Source organism: Lissotriton helveticus, chromosome 9 (genome assembly GCF_964261635.1).
Source record: "Lissotriton helveticus chromosome 9, aLisHel1.1, whole genome shotgun sequence".
NCBI classification, from domain to species: Eukaryota; Metazoa; Chordata; class Amphibia; order Caudata; family Salamandridae; genus Lissotriton; species Lissotriton helveticus.
In genome coordinates, this window is record NC_136070.1 from 242,706,810 (window position 1) to 242,716,064 (window position 9,255).

A 9,255-nucleotide genomic window follows, 5' to 3' on the forward strand; every position below is an offset into this window, starting at 1 on the left:
GGTGAACAGCGCAAGTGCATTGTGAGTGCAGAGTGATCACTGTGAGTGCAGGGTGAGCGGGTGAATGGTGTGAGTGCATGGTGATCAGTGTGACAGCATTGTGATCACTGTGAGTGCCAATTGCTGGATTACAGAGCACATTACAACTAAGGATATGAACTCGTAACTCTCCATTCTTCGGTTTTGTCAAGCTGGTAGATATTTCCATGATCTGATATTCAAAGAGGTGTTCACCTCTAAGGCTAAGAAAGAGGAACAAAGCAGGAATGGCTGGAAGCACTTGGTAAGGTCTCACTGACAGAAGCTGGTTAGATAGTTGGGAATCTCCTGAGAGTGGTCACTGATGGCCTTCAATGTGGAAAGGAAGAAGGATGAACTCAAGGTCAGGCCCCAACGGCTGATTATCAATATTTTGATACAAAACTTCCTTCCTGCTGCATCTCAGACAGGAGGGTAAACATATCTTTTAGATTCTGGTACAGATTTATAATTGAACTGTGTTTAGTGGTGAAAAGGAAGTTATAAAACTGAATGAGTCTGAAATTCAAAGTCAGCTAGTTTTTAAGCATGCAGCAGCGTGTTACACTCCCTTGGTATCACATGTCAACATTGGGACATGATATATAATTTGTATTTATATCTATTGGCAGAATATACATAGACTAAAACATGATAATTCAGGCTGACATGAGTTCATCTGCTTCATTATTACATTGTTCCTCTTCACAAGATAAGACTGTATTTCAGGGACTTTTAAAGCTTTAGGAATGTTTCTACTGACTATCACTAAGCTAGGGTGTGATTGCATCAGAGGTTTCAATAAGGGTCTCAAAGCTTCGCGGCAGGTGAGCACTGTAAATCATAACTGTAGACTTGGGTCGCTGGTAGGTGAAAAAATTCACAGTAATCCTGAGTAGCACATCCTGCCATGCTGTACTGTATTGCAGCTTCACGGGGTATGGAGCCTGATCCAGAGAAGCTGACGCAGGTGGTATGCTCCCCGGTGCACTGAACTTCTCCAGGTAATGTGCAGGCGTCCAAGGACTGGTCAGTGAAGCAATCTTTACATTTGTATCCATTGGGGTCTCGTGTACAGCAGGCACTTCCATATCTTCTGTGTTGCAGAAGTCTGAGTCACAGCATATTCTACTGACCCAGAACAACATTAACGAGTTTCGAAGGTAGAACTCTCTTCCACAGACAGCTTGTTAAAGAGCATCCAGACAGTCCTTGAATGCAGTTAGAACAACATTACTCTCAACTGTGATGTTCTCCAGCCCTTAGATGCAGTGAGTGACATCAGGAGAGCATTGTTTGAAGATACCTGAGCATTAAGCTGGTGCTGGTAGCAAAACACAGCTCGCACAGTAGGCAATCGGGCGCCGAGCAGCAGCACACAGACTCGTTCGACTCTCCCAGGAGGGGGTTAATTCACAGAGTTGACAGCTTCAGCTGCAGTGGGAGGCAAGGAGTCTCCTCTGCTAAAACCGAAAGCGTGTCTGTTTGTTTGCTTTCGGTTTTAGCAGAGGAGACTCCTTGCCTCCCACTGCTGTGAAAGCAGTCAACTCTGTGAATGAACCCCCTCCTAGGAGATTTAACAATACAAAAGAACGGACACCTCGTGCCCCATCGATCTCCCCTCCCCCAAGAAAACTTGCACGGACAGAGGGAACAAAGGTCAGATTCGAGTGGAGTGCACGCCCCCCTGGAATGGTGTCGCACCCCCCCAGGGGGGCGCGCCCCACAGATTGAAGAACACTGCTGTAGGGGTTACAATTAATATTCGAACTCCATGGGGGTGCATCTGTAGGGTAAGTGCAGGAGAGTGTTTTGGTAACAATTACTATTCTAACTCCAGGGGGTGCATCTGTAGGGTAAGTGCAGGATACTGTAGGGGTTACAATTACTATCCTAACTCCATGGGGGTGCATCTGTAGTGTATGTGCTGGATAGTGTTTTGGTAACAATTACTATTCTAACTCCAGGGGGATGCACCTGTAGGGTAAGTGCTGAATAGTGTGTTGGTAACAATTAATATTCTAACTCCAGGGGGGTGCATCTGTAGGGTAAGTGCAGGATACTGTAGGGGTTACAATTACTATCCTAACTCCAGGGGGTGCATTTGTAGAGTAAGTGCAGGATAGTGTTTTGGTAACAATTACTATTCTAACTCCACTCCAGGGGGGTGCATCTGTAGGGTAAGTGCTGGATAGTGTAGGGGTAACAATTACTATTCTAACTTCAGGGGGGTGCATCTGTAGGGTATTTGCAGGATAGTGTATGAGTAACAACTACTATGTTAAAGAAAGAAGTTAAATGAGAAGCATACACACACTTTGGCGAACAAGCAGGACGATCAGAAAGTGGTGAGAGATGATTCCCGTCATGTTTATCCATGGAAGCCTGGATAATCATTAAATGTGCTCTGGCAGATAAATGCGTGCTTATTCTCTAAGAAGCCTTTCTTTGTCTTGCGAAAGCAAGTCCTCTTCAATAATTCGCATTCCCTCTATACTTGTTATGCAAATGTCACACATGTTATTTTTAACTTTGCAAGCGAAGTGAGGTGCTCCAGACAGTGGTGCAACGTAAGTCACGTGATAGTTACTACGTGCCACATGTGCATTGTAAATCTGTGTGCTATATTTTAAATATCCCATTATTAAATTTGTATTTTTCATTGAACCCTGCGTAAATGATTCAAGAGAATTTCCGTGTACATAGGAGCATATTCTCAATTACATATTATCTTGACAATGTTTCCTGGTGTTACGTCATTTCTTCACTGCTAATGCAGCGATAATGTTAAGGCCGTGCTAGATAATATCCCCGATTTGTTTAATTTTTTTTTTTTTTTAAAGATTGTTAATTATACTTCACCTCCGACTCCTTATTTTATCAAACACACATGTGTTTTATTCCTAAGCGTTCTTTTAAACTACCCTTTTTTATTATTATTTATTGTAAGCAACCATTGCCTCCCCCTGCGCGTACTTGCAAGGTCATCTTATTGGCTCGTATGTTAAAAACAGAAACATTCTATTTCTTCTTTTTCCTTGCTTCTCAAGCATTTTTAGAAAAGGTATTTACGACCAATCCCTTCCCTTGTGCAGTTTTGAAAAAACATTTGATTGGCTGTTGTGTGATTAACTGTACCTTCCTGAGCCTAATGTTGATTGGCTTATTTTTTATCTGTGACGTTATGATACCCTCTGCATGTACGTAGCCATTTTGTGACTCACTTTATTTTACAATGCGTGTCAAATACAAGTTGTCGCAGGGTATTTTTTACTTAAACTGTCTATTCTGCTTACGAGTTTGTGGCATGTGAAGGTATTTAAAAATATTATTCTAATTTCTAATCTATCATAATTGCGCGGACTTTTCACCTTTTGCGTGGATTCCTTTCATGAAATGTATAATTCTTCAAACCATCCTTGAAAGAAAAATACACAAGTTTTCCAAATATTTTTATTGTCTTTTTAAATCATCACATGTGTGAGATGCAAAAACTTTTTTTAATTCATTGGTATTACGTGTTGTATCTCATTTATTTATTTTTACAAAAGCACTCATTCCTTATGTTTACATTATATAAGTGTTGCCCCATCATCTTTAATAAAATGAATGGGCTTTTTTTACTTTCAGATAGAGTAGATTAGAAGTGCTACGACAAACACTCCCTCACTACTTCATCTTTCTTTTTTCTGTACATTTCATTTCAATATAACATTTAACAATCAATTTTTCGTCAAGTTCATATTATATTACATTTTAACTTAGATATAGTACATTTTTTAATCATTACATTTTTCTTGCACTCCTCCAAAAATATTCGTTAATATAATTTCAATCCTCAATTAAAATTCATCCAACTCCACTTGAAGGATCATAAAGTTGAATGTAAATTTAATTATACATTAACAATATGATCCCTCTGTGGAAATGAGATAAACTCCAGATGATACCATCGCTCCGAATCATTACCTTGCACGTAGTATTTCCTTAATTCACCTATTTTTCTTGTAATGGTTCTTTAGTCAACTTGTCATTAAATTCCCTTTAAAATTAAACATACTACATTCATAAATCATTTAAATAATTTTGCTTTGTTAAAAAAAATCATACTTATACCCTTTTATAAAAATTACCTCTCTTTGATATTCTTACTTTACTCAGTCGTAATTCATCCAACTCCTCTTAAGGGAACATAATGTTTTATGTTTTTTTAAATATACATTAACAATATGTTCCCTCCGAGGAAATGAAAGATATTCTCAAGATGCTTCCGCAGCCCCGAATAATTACCTTGCTTGTGGTTTTGTTCCCCCGTATTGACTCTCTAAAATGAAACTAATCATCCCACAGGTGTGGTTTATATACTTTTTGGCTACGTAACACTCTATGGGATCAATGTATTACTCCTCCCACTTTTATCTCACGTTTTTCAGTTGACAGGTGCTCTCATTTCCACAGTTTAAGTAAGTCACGTGTTTATGTAAACGTGCATCTCTCCATACTTTTTAACTTTCAATTAATTTCCGCAATGTTTTATTTAAACTTGTTTTTCTTAATAAACCATTTCTATAGGCTACTCTTTTTAGGTTTTGCCTGGCCGTAGCACTGCGCAGCAGTGCTCGCGCAGGCGAAATCTTTTGATCTACAGTATGGGGCTTTGTCCCGCCTCTCTCTTCCATTGGCTAGCTCCATAAATGGAGGCTAGCCTTTGGAACAGATGGTTGTCAATCACTCTTTCCCGTCACAACCCGATTCGGGGGCGTTTCCGTGTCTTTAAGTCCCGCCCCTTTTTTCATCATGGCATTCGGTGGGCGTTTCATCTGGCAGCTTCCAGCCCTCACCCATGCTGTTCATTTAATATGCACGCTGTTTATTTAATATGCACGAGATCTCAGATTAGTTATTCATAATTAAATGTTGCAGCCCACACCGAGGCTCGAACCCTGTTCTCTTGTTCCAAAGTCGGCAGAGTTATAGGTTGAGCCACCTCCTCGCACTGTTTGCTTTTACTTGTTTAAAACTACCACTCCTTCCAAGCTGGAAAATACCAGCTGTTGTGGTCCATTGGAGCTGCTGCAACACCTCATGTCGCATGGTCAATGAAGTCTTGAGTTCACTCAAGCAGACGGTAGGCATAGGAGGCATGCGGGGAATAGCGGGGCAGTTGGCAGCTAACATCGCCCGGCACGGGCTTGCTGCTCTCCTTCTCTCTCGCATATTTTTTCTTTGCTTACTTTCTGTACATTAATTACTTTTCTCAAAATGTGTTTAGACGCAGTTGATTTAATTATTTTTACATTCTTGTTTTTTTATGTCAGTTCCCCTGCCGCTTCGCGTGTGCTTTGCTTTTTTTTATGTCAGTTCCCCCGGGGCACAAGCAGGCATCCACTTCTGTGTTTGTGTTCAGATCAGCTGTCCTGCAGTTCCCCGGGGGCACAAGCAGACATCCACTTCTGTGTTTTTGCTTCTTTACTGTCTGTCAATTGCCAGTGTTTCTAGTCTATGTCACGCCTTGCTGTTTCCGCTTTTTAAATTTATGTAACCCTAGTACTAGGGACACGAGAATTTAATGCGGTATGCAGCTTGTCACAGGACACTGGATCAGTTGTGAAATTATACATAGTTTGTTTCCTTGGAAATGCCATCATTCTCTTACAGCGCCTTGGTCCCTTTGTGCGCTGACTTCAAGCAGCTGTGTTCGCTGAATCTGAGGCCACGAAGGCGGGTCGATGAAAGCGCCCGTTGCAACTTCCACCTGGAAAAGAAAAACGACAGCAACACCACCACCACCACCATTCTGGACAACCTGGCCAATCTCGGACTTAAACAACTCGTTGACACCCCCACCCATGTAGCTGGACATACGCTCGACCCTATCTTCACCTCCAGCAAACACATCTCCTTCGATCACACCACAGCTCTCCATTGGACGGACCACAGCTGTGTTCACTTCAGCTACAAAACTACCACGATCCACAACCCCCCACAACCTATTCCCCGAAGAAACTGGAACAAAATCACCACCGACCAACTCCTCACATCGCTCAACCAAAACCCTCCCACCCTCTCATCGGACCCAAACGAAGCTGCCACCAAACTCAAACAATGGATCACTCACAGCATTGACGAATTAGCACCCGTGAAAAACCACCAAACCAAACAGGGTAGCAAAAAGGCCCCCTGGTTCAACGATGACCTTCAGAAATCCAAGAAACTATGCCGTACTCTCGAGAAAACATGGAGAAAAAACCCAACCACTGACAACCTGACCACCTTCAAGGCAGCCACCCGCAAACACCACCAATTGATCCGATCCACCAAGAAATCAGCATTTAAGGATCGACTCGACAACAACGCCCATAACAGCAAGGAACTTTTCAACATCGTCAAAGAATTTACCAACCCCACCGCAGCCTCAAACCACATTACTCCCTCCCAAGACCTCTGCGACTCGTTATCCTCTTTCTTCTACAACAAAATCGCCGACATACATAACAGCTTTAAGAACATTTCCAAAGACCAGTCCACTCTACCCACCTCCGAACCTAAACCGCTCTCTAGCAACCTTAGCGCCTGGAACCCAATCACCACCGAAGACACCATCCGCCTAATGAACTCCATCCATTCAGGTTCGCCAACCGACCCCCATCACCACCACATCTTCAACAAAGCAGACTCCATCATCGCACCCCATCTCCGTGATGTCATCAAGTGCTCCTTCAACTCCGCTACCTTCCCAGAAAGCTGGAAACACGCCGAACCCAGCGCTCTCCTGAAGAAACCCACAGCACACCCCTCTGAACTTAAGAACAACCGCCCCATTTCCCTCCTCCCATTCCCTGCCAAAGTCATTGAGAAAGCCGTCAACAGCCAGCTCGCCGCCTTCCTTGAATCCAACAACTCCCTCGACTCCTCACAATCTGGCTTTCGAGCCAAACACAGCACCGAAACCGCCCTCATTGCAGCGACAGACGACATCCGATCGCTACTGGACAACGGAGAAACAGTTGCCCTCATCCTACTCGACCTCTCCGCCGCCTTCGACACAGTCTGTCATAGCACCTTCATACAACGCCTCAGCAACGTCGGAATACAAGGAAAAGCCTTGGACTGGATCATCTCGTTCCTCGCCGGGAGAACCCAGAGAGTCCGACCCCCCCCATTCAAATCTGAGGCCACCGAAGTCATCTGTGGAGTACCACAAGGATCATCACTCAGTCCCACCCTCTTCAACGTTTACATGAGCCCCCTCGCATCCATAGCGCGACAACACAACCTCAACATTATCTCCTACGCTGACGACACCCAGCTGATCCTTTCCCTCACCAAAGACCCTAACACCGCCAAAACCAATCTTCATGAAGGCATGAAAGAAGTAGCCGAATGGATGAAAAACAGCCGCCTAACACTTAACTCAGACAAAACGGAAGTCCTCATCCTAGGGTCATCCCCCTCTGCCTGGGACGACTCATGGTGGCCATCAGCCCTGGGCACAGCACCCATACCCACAGACCACGCACGTAACCTAGGCTTCATCCTAGACTCCTCCCTCTCGATGACCAGACAAGTCAACGCCGTCTCATCCTCTTGCTTCAACGTACTTCGTATGCTCAAAAAAATCTTCCGTTGGATCCCCACAGAAACAAGAAAGACTGTCACCCACGCACTGGTCACTAGCCGACTGGACTATGGAAACACCCTCTACGCCGGAACGACAGCTAAATTACAGAAAAAACTCCAACGCATCCAAAATGCATCAGCCAGACTCATATTGGACATCCCTCGCCAAGCTCACATTACCGACCACCTGAAAGACCTCCACTGGCTTCCCGTCAACAAGAGAATAACGTTCCGTCTCCTCACCCACGCACACAAGGCCCTCTACAAACTAGGACCCGAATGCCTCAACACACGACTGTCCTTCTATACACCCACCCGCCAACTAAGATCCTCCAATCAAGCCCTCGCCGCAGTTCCGCGCATCCACAGATCCACCATGGGAGGAAGATCCTTCTCCTACCTGGCGGCCAAGACCTGGGATTCTCTCCCCACTTACCTCCGCCTCACACAGAACCACATTTCCTTCAGAAAGGAACTTAAAACCTGGCTATTCGATAATTAATGCACCCCATCCCACAAGCTCCTTAAGACCCTCTGGGTGAGTAGTGCGCTATACAAATTCCTGAACTTGAACTTGAACTATGAGGGCTGTGAAGTTACTGCCGCCATCAGCCCCGAGTCATTGGAAGACGCCTTTTTGTTGTGAACTACAAAACATGCAACGTGAGATTATGTTAAGAGGCAAAGAACCACATTAGTCAAGCAACACTCCAGAGCGGGGACGGCCGAGGCGGGGGGGTATTCTGATATCACTTCACCTTCTCTGGCTTCCTCAAGACAGCGGGAAGTAATGTCTACATCAGGCCTTTACAAAACGAAGCTAGCGTGCCTCTCTTCTGAAGAGGGTTCTAAATACCAGTTGTCTAAATCTATTGATAGGCATTGTTCCAATAGTAAAACATCGCATATTGACCTTCAATAATGTAGGACAGCAGACAGCCTTGGCTCACCGCACCTGGCCCCGGCCCTACTTGAGCGCCAAGAAGGTGGGTATGCTGAGCTGTCACTGTTTTGTCACTCCGCAGCCACCAGCGCCACCAGTATTCAGCGCCAGGAGAGTCGCCCGAGTATTCAGGGCGCTGAACCACAGTATATTAAGCAAAATAAATAAAACTGTGTGCCCGAGCGTTCAAATCAAACGCTTCTTTGAAACACTCAACCAATCACATGACTCGATTTGCACACCACTGACAATAAGTACACACTTGTTATTCTTTTATTTCACCTCATGCCTTTGTCATACACCTCTCTGCACTCCCTCATACATGAACCCCACAAACATCACACTCCCTCACACTAGAACCCCAGGGGCGTGACAGTGCGCTCTACCCGTGTCTGTCTGTCTGCGCGTCGCTCTCTCCTGGCTGTCTGCTTCACCCCCTGCCTGCCAGCCTGTCTGGGCAGCTAGTTGGACAGACAGACAGACCACAGAGCGAGATGTTGAAGGACACATCACCCCATGGGCACTCCATAACTGCAGAGGTGTGTTGCAGGAATACAACATGACAGGTCATACTTGAGGAGTTTGACTTTTTCGCATCCCCCCCTGCACTCCGTTGTCCGTGTTTTCTTTTACACCCCCAGACCACAGTCCGCTGTCCGTGAATTTTCGCACAC

At 44.7% G+C, this 9,255-nt stretch overlaps 1 pseudogene; it reads right to left on the bottom strand.

The window, feature by feature from the left end:
• Window positions 1-828: 828 nt before the first annotated feature.
• Window positions 829-5,196, bottom strand: LOC144783166 (phospholipase A2 inhibitor and Ly6/PLAUR domain-containing protein-like; annotated as a pseudogene).
• Window positions 5,197-9,255: the final 4,059 nt, after the last annotated feature.